Source organism: Rhineura floridana, chromosome 3 (assembly GCF_030035675.1).
Source record: "Rhineura floridana isolate rRhiFlo1 chromosome 3, rRhiFlo1.hap2, whole genome shotgun sequence".
Taxonomy (NCBI): domain Eukaryota; kingdom Metazoa; phylum Chordata; class Lepidosauria; order Squamata; family Rhineuridae; genus Rhineura; species Rhineura floridana.
In genome coordinates, this window is record NC_084482.1 from 120,998,046 (window position 1) to 121,014,546 (window position 16,501).

Below are 16,501 nucleotides of genomic sequence, written 5' to 3' on the forward strand. Positions count from 1 at the left end.
TATTGGTATATATACAGTATGTTCTGGTATACAGAGAGCCAGTGTGGCGTAGTGGTTAGATTGTTGGACTACGACCTGGGAGACCAGGGTTCAAATCCCCATACAGCCATGAAGCTCACTGGGTGACCTTGGGCCAGTCACTGCCTCTCAGCCTCAGAGGAAGGCAACAGTAAACCCCCTCTGAATACCATGTCCCATGAAAACCCTATTCATAGGGTTGCCATAAGTCGGAATCAACTTGAAGGCAGTTCATTTCCATTTTCCTGGTATAGAAGCTCTTCCCGCATAAACCTGGAGATGCAGATGGACGCTGTAGTCATTTAGATCCACTTGGGATGTGATAGCAAATGCTGACACCATCAGCTCTTCATGCTCCCACATTAGTTTTTCATATATCCACTTGCTGTAACATTGTAAGTGGTTTTCAGTTATGGGTAAATGCATTCTGTGCATGCCCAGAGGCATTCTCTCCCTAATTACTTTACATCTTCTAGAGCTTGAGCTCTAACATTGAAAACGGGTTTTGGGCTGGGCCTAGTGAGTCCAGACTTGAACTAAACATTGTACCTCTGTCTCCATCCCTCACCCACCTCATTTCCCTCTCTCTCTCTCTCTCTCTCTCTCTCTCTCTCTCACACACACACACACACACACACACACACAAACACACACCCCATATCCTTTATTAGGTATATCCACTATACACAATGTATTCTTTCTCTGTTATACATCCTGATTGTCACACGTTATGCACCACTTACCTGCATGCCATGTGTATTTTTATGTGTGTATTTTTTTTCACATACCACTTCCTCCATACATTGATTAATACACATTATGGTTCCATCACACCTGGCCATATGCTTGTCTTCTAAGCTGTAAATAAAACATGTTTATTTAATACAGGCTCATCCTAGATCATACAGTGAGAGCCACAAACACTAATCACAGTTTGGTTGGTGAATCTTTCCAAAAGGGAAGGGTAATGTATGTAGTTGATTACATTTTTGTTTCACTTAAATCCTTCTGTCAAGAGGACCAGGCTGACAATGATCACCACTTATTAGTGGCTGAAATGGTATAGCACAGTGGGGAGGAGAGCCTGGCTGGGAGTCCAGAGTCTGAGTTCAGATCCCCACTTGTGTCTCCTGGGTGTCAAGGGCCAGCTAAAGATCACCCCCACAGTGAGTGGCTCAGGGGTTACGTGCTCTGCCACCTGTGCAGCCGTGGGCAAGCTGCATAGTCCCAAGGAGCCCAGTTTTTCCCCAGCTGGCAGTTGCAGACAAGGAAGGGGCTGGCTTGTGCAGCTGTGGCAAGCTGAGCAGGCCCTAGCCAGCTGGGGAGGACTAGCCTCAGAGGGAGGCAATGGTAAACCCCCTCTGAATACCGCTTACCATGAAATCCCTATTCATAGGGTAACCATAAGTCAGGATCGACTTGAAGGCAGTCCATTTCCATTTTAGGGTACATAAGGAAGAATAAACAGTTCTGTGTTCTGTACCCTGTACAGGGTCCTTGTATTGGGGAAAGATGTATTAGATGGACAACATCTGTGGCAGCTGAAATAAGACAAATTCTAAGGAACCAGTCAATGATGCATTTAAAAGATGAACTGACAAGTAATGTGGCTGGTCCTGTTTCTAGACGGAGCCTGTGCCCAGGTCCAGGTGGGTCAAGAATTCATTTTCCTCTTCTATCCATCCTGCTAATGAGAGCAATAAATATGGAACCCACCCAGTTGCAAGACACTGCCTTAAGGAGATTGCATGTCATGGTGGTTGAACAGACTTGCTCTTTTTATTTTTGAAAATTCTACTAGTTGGTTTACCAAATTAACATTTCTTTGTGTTGTTTTAACATTTATAGTGTAGCGTAGTACTTATTGTCCTTCTCCTTTGTAACTTTTCACTTGCCATGCATTTGGTGCGGTGCAGTGTAAGGTATGACTGTGCCAAGCAACCCCAGATCTACCTATAGTGGAAATCCAAATCTAGATGGTTTTCAGGTTGTGTCTCTTTCTAGAGTGCTGAGATAGAAGATTCCTTAAGAAGTCTGGGCAGGTGCTGAAGGATGGCACCACTGGTGGTTCCTTTAAGATTAAAGATTAAACCCAGACCACTCTGTGGCTGGTTTCCAAATGGAACCTCTCCCTCCACCCATGTTAATGTCTTGTGCAGAATGACTAGATGGTGCTTCTCACTCTTTTGAACCCAACTTTGTTGGGCTCCTGGGCTCCTCGAATGTCATAGGCGCATAGAATCATAGAATTTTAGAAATAAAAGCAATCTGGGAGGTCATCTAGTCCAATCCCAAAGGTATTTCAAAATGTCCCGGATTTCCAGTTTTTGAAAGGTAATTTCACATAGCCATTGTGCATGTAGTGACAGAAAGAAATCCCCCTGAGATAGTTCAAATATTGGTTGTCTGCCCAGGGTGAACTCCCCCTGTACAGACACCAATACTCATACACTTCTTTTTTTTATGCCACTGAAAACTTCTTAACAAGAATATGTGGTGGGATGTTAAATGCATAGTCCCGTGCATGGCAGTACCTTCACACTGCATGAAAGCAGGGAGAAAGGGTAGTGAGCAATCTTGTGATGATCTCCGCCCATCACCGTTTGCCTGATGGTCATGCGGATTGAACCTCAGCCTGTTCCATCAAATTCACTTTCATGCACTCCCCAAGTTCCCATTTTTTTAGTGGCATCGTGATGGCCTTCACCCCAGCATGGGCAGACACACAGTGAGGAAAGCTTTCGAGACAGTGGATCCACTTTAAACAGAGGATGGGAATAAGAGTGTCTCTTTCTCCACAGAATGTGGAGGAGGAAGAGAGCTTGCTGTGCTGGAGAGAATCGATGTGGGAGAAACTGGGGGTGTGTATGTCTATATGTGTCCATTTTCTGGGAGAAAGTCTCAGCATATGGCTTTTGGTAGATTCCGTGTGGGTGGGTGAAAGAGAGGCAACTGCATTGTTGGGAAAGAATATATATTTGAGGCAGCAAGTGCAGTTATTAGAAGCAGAGCCCTGGTGGTCTGTTCATGACAGTGAGGATGTGTGTGTGTGGGGGGGAACTGTTTTTGGGATATACTATATACACTATAGAGAGAGTGTATATTTGATGCAGGCAGTGTGTTTATATATATATTTTAAATCTGAAGGCTTTTTCACACATGTTTTTCAATGTTACTACCTCCCTGTTGGAAAGACCATGAATACATCATCACTTCCAAAGTGTAGCACAGTATTTTTCCATAACTATCTGATCTGGGAAACGGATGTACACAGTTTCCTCCCTCCATACTTGTAGCAAAGTTAATGCTTACATCCCACTTCACAAAATATATTATTATTTCAATTTCTTACCTGCCCTTCACCATAAGGTCCCAGGGCAGGTTACAGCTGTATAAACATGCAATATTCAAATTACAGCCACGAGAATAGGGTGGGTCCTAAAAATATATTTCTCGGGGGTCAAAGGCCAGGACAAAGAGGTGTGTCTTCAACAAACTACATAATGAAGGGGCCAGATACACCTCTAGGGGAGGGAATTCCACAGCTTAGGGATTGCCACAGAGAATGCCCTCTCCAGGGCCACCACCACCCTGAACTTTCCAGGGCAGTGGAACTACCAAGGAGGTCCCTCTGCTGATCTTAACACCTCCAAGGATCTGCTCTAGAGTTTACTATATTACTCTATATTGTCAGGGAGGGGGGTTCCTGAGGGCCTAACTAGATGGGATGTTAAACTCATCTTTGCATTCCCAGCAGATGTGGAAAGAGAATTAACCCTTTACCCCTACTGAAGTCCCAAGGAAAATCTCTCCTCTGGAGATGTTTTTTATTTAAGTGGAAATCCCCCATGGACACCAACAAAAGCTTTCCTCGCAAAGCATATACTAGCTTCAGAAGGGATTTTCTTCCCCAAGACTGCAGTAGGGGAGGAAAGGGTTAAAAATCCTCCTGCACCTGTGCAGTCTTGATCATTCTCAACCCCACCCAGCCAGCTGGTGCCATATGCATTTTTTTAAACCTGCATGTTAAATGCATTTCATGACATCATGTCTAGTCTGGCCAGTTGGCGCAAGACATATTGCTGCCTGAGGTGAAAGACAAGATGGCTTCCTCAACGTCATTTCATGTACAGAAGCTGATTGGGCTGGCAGCTGAATCTTATTTCAATACTGGCAATGGGATAATGTCATCCACCGCAACTGAGCACTGCTGGCTAGTTCTGAGGGTTCAAGCCAGGCCATGTAGCACACACAGCTCTGTGCTCCAAAGGAAGGGTACAGGAACAGCCAGGGGGCTTTATCCAGTGGCCCCAGCACTTGCTACCTGAAGCAGTCACCTCCCTGTGCCTAATGGTAAGGCTGGCCCTCAGTTTGGCCCAGAGTATGTGACTATCTCCTAATCACTTCTTTGTGGGAGTCTCTAAAGTCATGTGAAGTGTGTGTGTGGGGAGAGAGTGAGTTCGTGCTAGAGCAATGTATTAAGCAGAGCGATGCAAGTGAGGAACTCAGGAGTGCTGATTTCTGGACTTCCGGGAAGGGTGACTTAGCCTGTGCCTGCTTTTGAGACGGGCTCCTGCCTCAAAAGAAGCTTATTCAGATATATCAGTCAGTTTTTTCTTTTTTTTTTGACTGATTAAACTTCTCCCGGGTAGGGAGAAACGAAGAGATTAACCTCAAAGCCTATTTTTGTTGGGACGACCAGATCTCATTAATTTATGGGACGAGGTCCAGCCGACGAAGGTGGGACGGATTTTCAACAGCAAGCTCTATCTGGTAAAGCGAACGTTCATCTTATCTTCTAAGAGAGAACGCACTAACAGGCAAGCACCCTTCTTTCTATATTTTTCTTTTACTTGACTTAAATTGTTGCTGTTTAAAAGAGATTTGCCAGATTGATCGGTTTTTGACATCTCACTGGGGAGCCATAACTTCTCTCTGCTACGCACTAATTAATAGCTTATCTCTGTTTTTGTTGCAAAAAGCTGTCCTGGATTTGCATTCTAAAGATATACACAGAAGAGGGATTTCTATTCCAGATTTTTATTTTGAAGAATATTATATTGTCTGAGACTACTCTCTTTTTGGTCTATTTTATTTTGACGAATCTGTTTTCTGACGACTGCCATTAATTGTTTCGATCCTGGGAACTGCATTTTGTTTACTTAACTATGGAGAGATAAGGCTGTCTGCTCTGTTTATACTGTGATGTCACCAAGTTTGGAGTATTAACCCAATTGTTGCTGAAATAAGAAGTGGTTTTCCTATATTTTTCTTTTAAAATGGCAATTAAGAAAGTGGCTGAGAATCTGGAAATAACTATGTTTCAGAAAATAATGGATGAGATTGAGATAACGAAACAAAACCTGCGACAGGGTTGTAAGGAGTTGAAAATTGAATTGAGTAAAATGACGCAGGAGATTAAAGATATAGGGGTCCCTGTGAGAGAGGTGACCCTGGAAGGGGTCCCTGTGAGAGAGGAGACCCCGGAGATTGGAACAAACGTGGAACAGGAAAAAGATTTGGAGTCTATGGACTTTAGAAATAAAATCTATTGTTTGGAGACACAGGAGATTAAAGACATAGGGGTCCTTGTGAGAGAGGAGACCCTGGAGACTGGAACAGGGGTCCCTGTGAGAGAGGAGACCCTGGAGACTGGAACAGGGGTCCCTGTGAGAGAGGAGACCCCGGAGATTGGAACAAACGTGGAACAGGAAAAAGATTTGGAGTCTATGGACTTTAGAAATAAAATCTATTGTTTGGAACTCAATGTTATCTCTGAAGAAATTAATGAAGATTCTAGAGATAAAGTTATCAACGGCATGGATAATCTTCTGGACTGGAATGACGTGATGGAGCCCAATATAGAGAAAATCTATGGAATTAACTGCAGCCATGTGACAATGGAAAAACTTTCAAGAGATGACCCAGTGTATTTTGAAAAAAAGAACAGAGATATGATTTTACAGCAGTATTTCAGCAACCTATTCAGAATGGATGGCAAGAAAATATTTGGGAGAGAGGTAATTCCCATCAGACTCTTACTATATGACTATGGCTTTGACAGCAAGATTATTATGGAATACTGATAATGGAAGATTGGATACTGAAATTACTGGACTTAACAAGACTACTGAAGATGGAAGATGGAAAATGGAACTAATAGGGATAATAGAACAATGGCTACTGAAATTACTGAACCTAACAGATTCTGATGTGATGGATTAATTGAAATGTTTATTTTGACTATGGTTATGACAATAAGATTATCATAATTAGTAATGAGATGGATTAATCGATATGCTTATCTGGAAAAAAAAATTGATAGATATATTTCTTAAAGAATTGAAACCTCTCTTTGACTTTTTGTGGAAAGAATAAAGTAATGTTTATGAGATTTGATGATTAAGTAAGATAACTATTGGAGGAAAGTGATTTTATAATATGACTTAAGAGACAGGATTGTTATATATTATAGACTTATAACTGATCTGATCTTTGACAAATGGGAAGTCAATATTTTACTCTTTATTTTTTATTTTTATTTTTATTTTTTATTTTTTTTTGTTTAACTATTTTTGATTTTGTTTTTTGTCTTTGAATGTTTTATGATTTCGTCTTGTATGTTTTATGAAAATTTGAATAAAAATTATTGAAAAAAAAAAAAAGGAGTGCTGATTTCTGAATATGTCTGTGACAGCCAGAGAGAAGTGGAAGATCTTTGCCCTGGGGCCAGAGAGATTGGCATTCTTGTCAGGTCTGCACAGGGCTACGCTGTCACCAACCTACCCAAGGTGCAAGCTGCTGGCTCCGCAGATGGGGCTCCATATGGCACTTTGTTGGGAGGTTGTGTGCTTGTTTATTTGTTGAAAATCGGTATCATACCATTCTGCTGTATCGATCTGAAATGTTACTTCTGCTTGAGCCCAAGCAGTCAAGGTGCTCATTGCATGGTGGGGGTGAAGGTGTTCCTGGGATATTTTTCAGTATTGCATGACCCATTTTTTTTATCATGATGATCAGCCATTGTATCTCAGTTCCTACGCCTTCCTGTGTATATGTAACTTTTGCCTTCTCATTTTACTTCATTCACATGATGAAGTATCAGCAGGGAAAGCAAGCTGGGTTCACGGTGGAGGGATGGCACTCTCCCTGGGCAATCTGGGCTAAAAGCCCATTTTCAGCAGTAGGCTCACCAGGGAGCCTTTTGCAAGTTGTTCTCTCCTAGCCTCCATTTCCCATTTGTATAAGATACAACAGTTGTGCGGAGAATTGTAAAGTGCTTTGACACTAAAAGCAATACAGAGGATGGTGATGACAGTGGTGAAGAAAAAGACTCTTGCCTTAGAAATTGCAGGGCAAACGAAATAAGTGTCACCTCTAAAAAGTCTCAAGGCCTATTGTCTTCACGCTATAAGAAAAAGGCTACTTTTGTTATCCAGTCTGGGTGGGGTTGCCTTATCAGGGATCGTGTTGGGATCGTGTTAAAGGCGTGGAAACTAGTTTCTTTAGATCTCTTGGCTGAAATGTTTTTCTTACTTCTTGTATATATATATATATATATATGAACATAATTGTGATTAACCAAACATAGCTTTTTATTGTATTAACAAAACATTTCAGCTTCTGCCTTCATCAGCTGCTGACATACAAATGCTGTTACCAAGGTGGCAGTTATAGAGCTTTGAGGATGGAATGCTCAGAGGGGCTTCATTTGCAGAAGCTAAGTAGTGCTGGTACTGTCCTCCAGGTTCAGGCCATGTGTCCAGAGAGTAAATCCAAAAGTTCTCCCTTTTGGTCAATGCTGCTGGATCTGCTGGCATCTCTATCGCTCTAATGGAAAAGTCCAACAGGCTGTGACCCTCGATGTTAAAATGCTTTGCAACTGGTTGCTCCACTTTTTTTGTCAAAATTGCCGACTTGTGGTTCCTGAAGCACGTGCGTAGGTCAGTTGTGGTCTTTCCTACGTATTGGATATGCCATCCTGGTCTTTTGCACTCAATGATGTAAACTATATTGCAGGACCTGCAGATTATGTTCTGTTTGATGTAATATGTCCTGCCTGTCCTAGCGCTTGTAAAAGTGGCTGTCTCCCTGAGGTACACACAGGTGATACAGCATTTGGAGTGACAAGGATGAGACCCTGGATTGTTGATAGGTGGCTTAAGCACAGCTCTCACCAACAGTCTGCGCAAATTAGGAGGTTGGTGAAATGCTATAACAGGAGGCCTGCTGATGGCTCTAGTAAGATGTTCAGAGTTTGCCAGCAATGGGTAGCTCTCCCTGATTGCTCAGTGATAGGAGATGCTGGATGGAAATCTACCACAAATGGAATCCGTTGCTCTCTGCTCTTTGACACCTCAGTATGATGGAGGAGGTTTTCTCTGGACAGAATGGAGGCTCGATGGATGTTGCAATTGATAATATGTGGAGAATATCCTCTTAGAAGAAGGTGTTCTTTAAGTTCACTGATCCTTCTCTGGTATTTATCTTCAGTGTTGCAAATAAGTTTGATTCTCAGAGCTAAGCTATACACAATGTTCTTATTTATATGCCTAGGATGGCAGGATTTCCAGTTTAAATAGGTGTGGGCATCAGTGGGTTTGCTGTAGAGATCAGTGGTTATTTTGTTGTTTTCAATGGTGAGAAGGACATCCAGAAAAGGGATGTGCGGATAGTCATTTGTACTATTAAGTATAAACTTAATAGAGGGATGGATAGAGTTGATGTAATTTTTAAATTGTTCCAAACTCTCTTTACCATTTGTCCAGACCATAAAGATGTCGTCAATGTATCGCCACCATATAAGTGGTTTGTTGATGGCCTTTTTGAGGATCTCCTGTTGCAGTTTACCCATAAAGAGATTCGCATATGATGGAGCCATATATATATTGGGGGGGGGGTACCTTGTTTCTCCCATGAGGCCAGACAGTTTGTAATTTAGCTAAACTGCCTGATGTTCAATCATGTTTCTTTTTTTAAAACTCTAAGCTGAACCAAATGCACATTGACTGGTGTGTCCAAGCACTGCCTTTGAGGGTGGTAGGTTACGGGTCTCTGACTGCAATAAACATTCTGATTCTGATTCTGAGGGTGGTATGTAATATTGGGACAGCTGAACCTGCAAGAAAGTTCTGAGCAACTCAAAATCTCATGTTTCCTACATTTTAAATATTAGTCCAAAGTTGCCCCTAAATGTCCTGTGTTTTTCGCTTCTAGAACACATTATTAATTGCTTTAATGTTTTGAATTTGAATCAATTTCTCTTTTCTTGGAAGTCACAAGATGGAAACACTACTAATTGTGATGGGGGGGTTGTATCCAGCCAGATGGTCTGTAGGCTAGAAGCACCATCACCCAATTTTATTCTGCATTGGTGGGCAGTTGGCATGGATGAGCTCATCAGCCTTTTTCATCTCCAGTGACTGTGATTCCGCTGCTTATTATTATTCCTAGCATTTGTTGTTTTTTACTTGATGGGAATTTTCCAACAGGCCTCGTTTTCCAAGCCTCATTTGCCCAGATATAGACTTGCATCCCTCACACTGTGCATGCTTTACAGTGGAAAAAACATTCCACCTTTCAGATCTCTTCCTTCCTGCTTGTATTGGAATTAATTTCTCCGAACAGAGTGATGTCCCCCCCAGTAAAGCTGTGATTTTAAAATAAATTCAGCTGCAATTGCACAATTGCCAAAGTGTTTCACCCAGAGTAAAGTCATTTATATCAGCAAGACAACTCCAAAATTAAGGGGCTTGGCTTGAGGACTATAGCTTAATAATGACTACCTTAATGTTAACTTGGACTACATGAAGAGATCCTCCCTCCCAGGTGTTGCCACATCCCTCTCAAAAGGAAGGGCTGTAGCTCAATAGTAGAGTATCTGCCCTGCATGCAAAAGGTCCCAGATTCAGTCCCCAGCATCTCCAGATATGTTGCCTGTCTGAACCCCTGGAGACCCCCTGCCAGTCAGTGTAGACAATACTGAGCTAGATGGACCAATGGCCCTGGTGTAAGGCAGCTTTCTATGTTTCTGTATTCCTAGATGATTTTCATCCTCTTTGATCTGATTCTATATCAAAGCATAAAATCAGAGATCAAGAGGAGAGAGGAGCCAATGAGCTACAGTACAAATGTTGCTTCTGCAAGTGGACTTTGAAAGTCCTGTAGGGAGAAGTGAGCTGGGATTAAGTGCAAAGCAGAGAAACGCCTCTCATCCTGCTAAAAAGTCATTATCTTCTGTGACCTGGACCACAGCAGTGTTCTCTGCCTTGCCAAAATGAACTTAATTATTGAGAAACAACAGTGGCTAATATATGTGAGGCAGGACAGGATCAATCAAGTGGAGATGCTACATGATTAGGTGACAGCCAGAAAAATCATACGCACATACACAATTCCCAAGTGTGATCTTTGGAGACAGTTTCCTATTTTCTTTTTCAGAGGCATTTGCACATGGTTACTGATGCAGATACCTCACCCCAGCACACCCCAGCAATTACAGGCCTAGACAGGTTGGAGTGACTTGCCAGCACAACATCACAGACATATGTGCGTAGTTACTGCAGCAACCCATGTCTGATCGTATGACAAGCTGGGGAAAATACCCCAGCAATTCCATGCTTTTCATGATTAGGGTAAATGAGCCAGGTTAAGCTCTGCTACATCAGTTTCTTCCATGATCAGGCCAGTATTTGTTAGTATGGAGCTGCACTAGTTTTGGAGTAACATAGAACTTTTCATCATTCTTGCCTGACGAAGCTTTCTCCAACTGGAATTGAAGCTGTTACAGTCAAATACATCTACATTGTATCTCCTGCTGCTTAAAGCAGCTGTCATTTTGCTGGGAATGAAAATGCAGCTCCAAGAGCTGAGCGGCATGCTAGTTTTGACTATCCATTTGACGTCTCTGTGTTCTTCTGGAGTTGCCACTCTATAGCAATATCATTGGAGTCAGCCTGATGGATGCAGTCACTGAATCATGCAGGGGCCATGAAATTACAAAAGATCATCAAACTAATCCAACAGTTTGACCAGTGAGGCACTCAACAATGTGTTGGGGACAGTGCCCTTGTCTACTACAAATCAGAGGCAGGTAATGTGTTTATTTAACTATATAGAACTACTTTGCAGCAGTCACTGAGGTCTAAGAATTAGGATTGGTTGTGTTTAAAGTGCCCCTGAAGAAGATCCTAATCTGAAATGTATTGCGCTCAATAACATACGTTGCTATGCACCTTGATTTTCTCTATATTTCACGGGTGTGGTCATATATAGATTGGCTTACAAGCTTCCTGATTCTTTTATATAATAATAAGTAGGGGATTATTTGGAGTACAACAGATCCTTCTTTAGGATTTAAGATTCCACTGCATGACCTACTGAGACTCACACTCCTATAATTCTGTGATTGTAGGAATGCACCTCCCTCGCCCCATCTTCATCCTCCTAAACTGAGTGCACAGGTTGAGAAAAGATTCTATGTTGCTTCAAGAAATCTTCACAGAGCAAACTCTTGAGAAGGGAAGGAGCTGGGTCTCTATTTCTTTTTAAATTCCCTTGTGTATGACTCATTGCCATAATAGCAGAGCATGCTTTGGCTCATCACCAAAATCCTTGTTCACATCCAATCATCCCAAGATGCATTACACATTGGCAGCTGTTTCCAGGCTTCTCAGGATCATATCCTCAAAGGTGTATTCCTAGAACGAGCTGATCATTGGCAGTCTGTCTCTGGGAAAGGGCCAGTGGGAAAGGCTGTGGAAAGAAACTCTTGCATTTGCTTACTAAAGTAGCCTCACTGGTATAATGTAGTTGCACCAAGATCCTGCCTCCTCCCAGCCTTCAAGAGTAAAGACCCAATCAATGAGCTCCTCAGAGGAAGGGCAGCATGTAAGTGTAATACATATCAAAGAATAATAGAACTGGAGGAGGCCTTGTGGGCCATCTAGTTCAGCCTCCTGACTGATGTAGAAAATCCAGAGCTAAATCAATCGCAACAGATGGCTGCCTCAACCTCTGTTTGAAAACCCCCAGTGAGGGAGAGTCCAACACCCCTCTAGACAATTTGTTCCATTGTCAAACTGCTCTTATCATCAAGATTTTTTTCCTAACGATCAATCAAAATCTGACCATATAACAAGCAGACCATACAAAAACCATGAAGTGTTGCACTTTTGTCAACAATCACCAGAGTGGTCATAAAATGTGCAAGTACCAATGGAGTTTATTGTTGAGGACTAAGTGCACAAGCATTGCCTACTTTAGCACTTTCCAGCCTTTTATCCAGCATAAGTTTAAGTCTTCCTGGAGGACCTGATCTTGCAGCTTAATGCATCTCATTCTCTAGAGAGTGTTCCTGATGAATGTTCCCATTGCGAGTTTAATATCCCCATGGCTCCTAACCATAAGACGCTGAGCTAAAGAGTGAAGAAGTCACTCAATAGACATACTGTTGATGGGGTTTAAATGGAGCAGGGTAAGTATGTTATGTGTAGATGGGGATGCTTTCATACCTCAGAGTTGTGGTCAGTGATTGGTGACAGAAGGAATTCTTAAAACGATTGGGGATTATGCAGGACTTCCTATCAAAAGCTGAGACTGATCATGACAGGAAGGAAGACATTGACATCCAGTTCACAATTGCACTGTAAAATTAATTACTATGTGTGACACGTATAGCACGTAAGATCCTTTCAAAGATGAATCTCCTTCATCTTCCCATGCACAGCCGCAGTGTCAAACCAGTCACTATTATTCCCATTTTACAGATGAAGAATAGATTCTGAGGGCTAGTGATCTGCCCAGGAATTTAAACTAATGTCTATTTTGGCTACCTAAATACCTGCCACTATCAGGTTTAAGAAACCCAGGTAAGGATCAGGCATCAAAGATAATATGCAATGCACATCTTTCTCAATTTTAAAACAAAAAAAATATTTTCTCCTCTGGCACCTTGTCCAATTTGTCTTTAAGTTGTTGCTAATGACATATGTCCAAGACATTTTAGATGAAGACTGGCTATGTTTTTGTGGAGCAACAACAATTAAGTGACTCCTGAGCAGAGCTTGGAAAAGTTACTTTTTTGAACTGCAACTCCCATCAGCCCCAGCCAGCATGGCCAGCGGATTGGGCTGATGGGAGTTGTAGTTCAAAAATGTAACTTTTCCAAGCTCTGCTCCTGAGACCTTAAATATTATCAAATGAATGATGGCATATAAGTCTTTGTAGGCAAGAGCTGAGCTGAGCAATGCCAGGTATACAAATCACTTGTGAAGTGCTTGTGTAAATATACTCACAGAGTATATTTCCCAGGGTTTTAGGAAGGAAGCCATGACTGTTTAAAGTGGTATAATATTGCTTTAAATGTATACTGCACATGGAGCCTTAGCTGAATACAACCCTTGAATACAAATGGAACAAATATTTGTATCCTGCCTTTTCCTCTAAAGGGGCACGCGCATTGAGGTTTATCGTGCACATTTTCCTCCAGCAGCTCCCCAGGAGAAACTCCAAAGCTGCATTTTATGAGTTATCATGCATAGGTTGCACTTGTCCTTGGTAGACTCCTATAGAATCTGATCTGATCTTTGTAAAATAACAGTGCTTTGTTTTAAATTCAGGCTGAATTGTAGCACTTGAAAGAGGCCATAACTCAACAACAGAGCACTTGCTTTGCAAACAGAAGCTCCCAGGTTGAGTTACTGGCATCTCTGCTTAAGGCAAGATGGAGAACCTCGGGTCCAGGGGCCAAATGCAGCCCTCCAGTGCTTGGCACTCTCCATAAGCCAGGCCCCTCCCTAGGTCATGACCAATCTCTCCATGACCCATCAGTTGCCCATGCTCTCCTCAGGTGCTTTTAATTGGGTAAAATATGCCCTTGGACTGTAATAATGCCTCTTGGTTGCCTAGATGGAGAAGTATGTGTATGTGTCTGTAGAAGCTTCTGGGGTTTGTGTGGCTGAAATGCAGCCTAGTTTGCAAAGATAAGAGTCGCATCCATTGCCCCACTCACTTTGGCATCTGGCCTCACCCACCCCTGGCATGTGGCCCCCAAAAGGTTGACCACATGGCCCTTGGCCTGAAAAAAATTGCGCTGGTGGGGCAGGCAGCAGAAAGGTCAGTGCCGTGCGAACACACCAGCAGAGCCAACCCACATTCCTGCCAGTGTGTTTGTACCATGTCAACCTCCCCTTCGGCTCACCCCCGCCTTTCCTCTTTCTGGTAAGCAACAGCTACTCACCCGCCAGGAAGCTACCATAGTGGCTCCACTCCACCAGGTGAACCGCTTCTGTTCCTCACACCTAGAGCTGTGAAGGGCCGGGGTGAAATGGAAAAATGGGAGGGGGTCCAGGTTTTTTCCCCAAAACGTTCATCTTTTTCTGAAAATTTGGGGGGAATTGTGGGAAATTGATTTTCCCCCAAGTTTTTTCTGGGCCTTCACATGCCTGACTTAAGAGGTCCCTCCCAACTATACGTCCTAGGGCACTGTTGCTTAGAAAGGGCATCGCAACAAGGCTGGGGCGAGGAAGAGGCAGATGGTGCACGTGGGTCCTTTTCTTCCTTTGCATCATTTCCAGCTGCAGTAGAAATTGACATTCCTCCAGCAATAGTAGTTTTCATTCTTCTGGTTTGGGCCTATTTGGGTCACACAAGGCAGTAGCAATGAGGCAATAGGTAACCTTTGCTTATTGGCACCACCTGCTCTTTTGTACTTGTACTGTGCTAGAGGAATCAGTGGTAGAGAATGAGCCAGTGCAGCCAGGTATAGGGTACAGAAATAGGGTTTGATTGTGGTACAAGAGTATTACTATTAGCTTTAGAAGTTTCCAAAGCATTTTGATTGTGTTTGAGGGAATCTGGAGGGGGGGGTGCTGCCTTTTTAAAAGCAGAGGTGCTACATCTGAGGCTTGCGTGGGAGCCCCACTATCTACTCAATTCTCCATGTGAGCGGTCAGGCTGCAGTTACTCAGTGGTGAGGAGAAAGCACTCTCTGCATGTTCAGAGGAGCCTTTCCTTGCTCATATGATACTGCTTTGGGTCTGTTTCTTTAAAGGAGAGTCATGGCCTCAGCTTTGAGGTGATAGTGCTAAATGGGTCCACTTAAAGGAAGGTCGCTTGGGCTATGACACCAGCCTCAAGAAGAGCCTTAAGACATTGTTTGATACAGAGTCAGACCGCTGGTCCATTTAGCTCAGTGTCGTTAACTGACCGGCAGTGTCTCTCCAGGGTTTCCAACAGGAGTGTTTTCCAGTCCTTCCTAGAAATGCCGGGATTGAACCTGGGACATTCTGTATGCAAAGCATGTGCTATGGCGCTTCACCAAAGATTAATAGGCCCAGCAAGGGTGGGAAGGCCCTTGGCTCACTGGCAGAGTCCATGCTGTGCCTGCAAAAGGTCCCAGGTTCAATCCCTGGCATCTCGAGGTTTGGCTGAGGAAAAACTGCTGTCTGAAACCCTGGAAAGCTGCTGCCAATCAGTGTCAACAACTCTGGGCTAGTTAGACCAACGGTCCGATTCATTATAAGGCAGCTTCCTGTTTCTATGTACCTACGGCACTAGTGAGAATGAATATATGCCAAGAGCTGTAATTCTATGCTATTATTACATGGAAGTAAGTACCATGAAATTGCACCTAAGCAAGCATGCATAGTCTTTGGCTAGTTTGCATATCTGGAAGCTGACGCCTTCTGAAACCACTTCCACGTATATGTATCCAGCCAGGGGCAGGGGAGAGATGCTAGTACAGTACAGAAGATATTTTCGCAGTACAACATGCATGCATCCTCATATACAAGTGTGGATCTGCAAATATCGAAATGGAGAAGGGGAACCAGACACGTGTTAGGGCTTGTAATCTTATTGAGTGGTGTTTAACCTCACTTTTGATCTGATGAGTAAGAGAAAAAAAGTAAGCTGGAAGAGGGAGTAGCATATGTAGGAAGCAACGTATGCAGAAGCTGGAGACTCCTGATCTGTGGCAGCGGCTTGATTGCTGAGCTCCAGCAATCCTGCTACCCGGATCCCGTAGCTCCTCTTGCATCAAGTAGAATCTTCTGATTATGAACCCAGCAGGAGTTGTCTGCAAACTGTGAACCAGCTTAAAACTTGGCTGTGGAAGGACTATGAGCTATGAAGCACTGGTTTGCTATTCAACCTTTGGGGTTTTGTTTTTAAGGATACGGTTTTAAGTGAAAGTGTTTTTAAAGGGAAATGTGCAAAGAAACAAAGAAGTAGTGTATTGTCATCTGCCTGAGTCTGTAATAAAATGCTTTAACATTGCCTTCCCCTCCCTTTAGCTAGTAAATTTACATATGCAGCTATTTTAAAAGACTACTATGTGGGTGGGATATTTCCAATGGCATGTGCAACTATATTAGGAACTGCACTAAGCAAAGCCTTCTAGCTGTAAAAAGTGTTCACCAGTTTAACCTAGGATGTCATTCTTGAAGGTTTTAATAGGAGGTTGGACAAGGATCTGTCCAAG

General features: G+C 42.9%; 1 protein-coding gene across 3 annotated transcripts in view; it reads left to right on the forward strand.

The window, feature by feature from the left end:
- CPLX2 (complexin 2) overlaps positions 1–16,501 on the forward strand; it is a 189,818-nt gene that overhangs the window by 141,684 nt on the left and 31,633 nt on the right. The window lies entirely within an intron of this gene.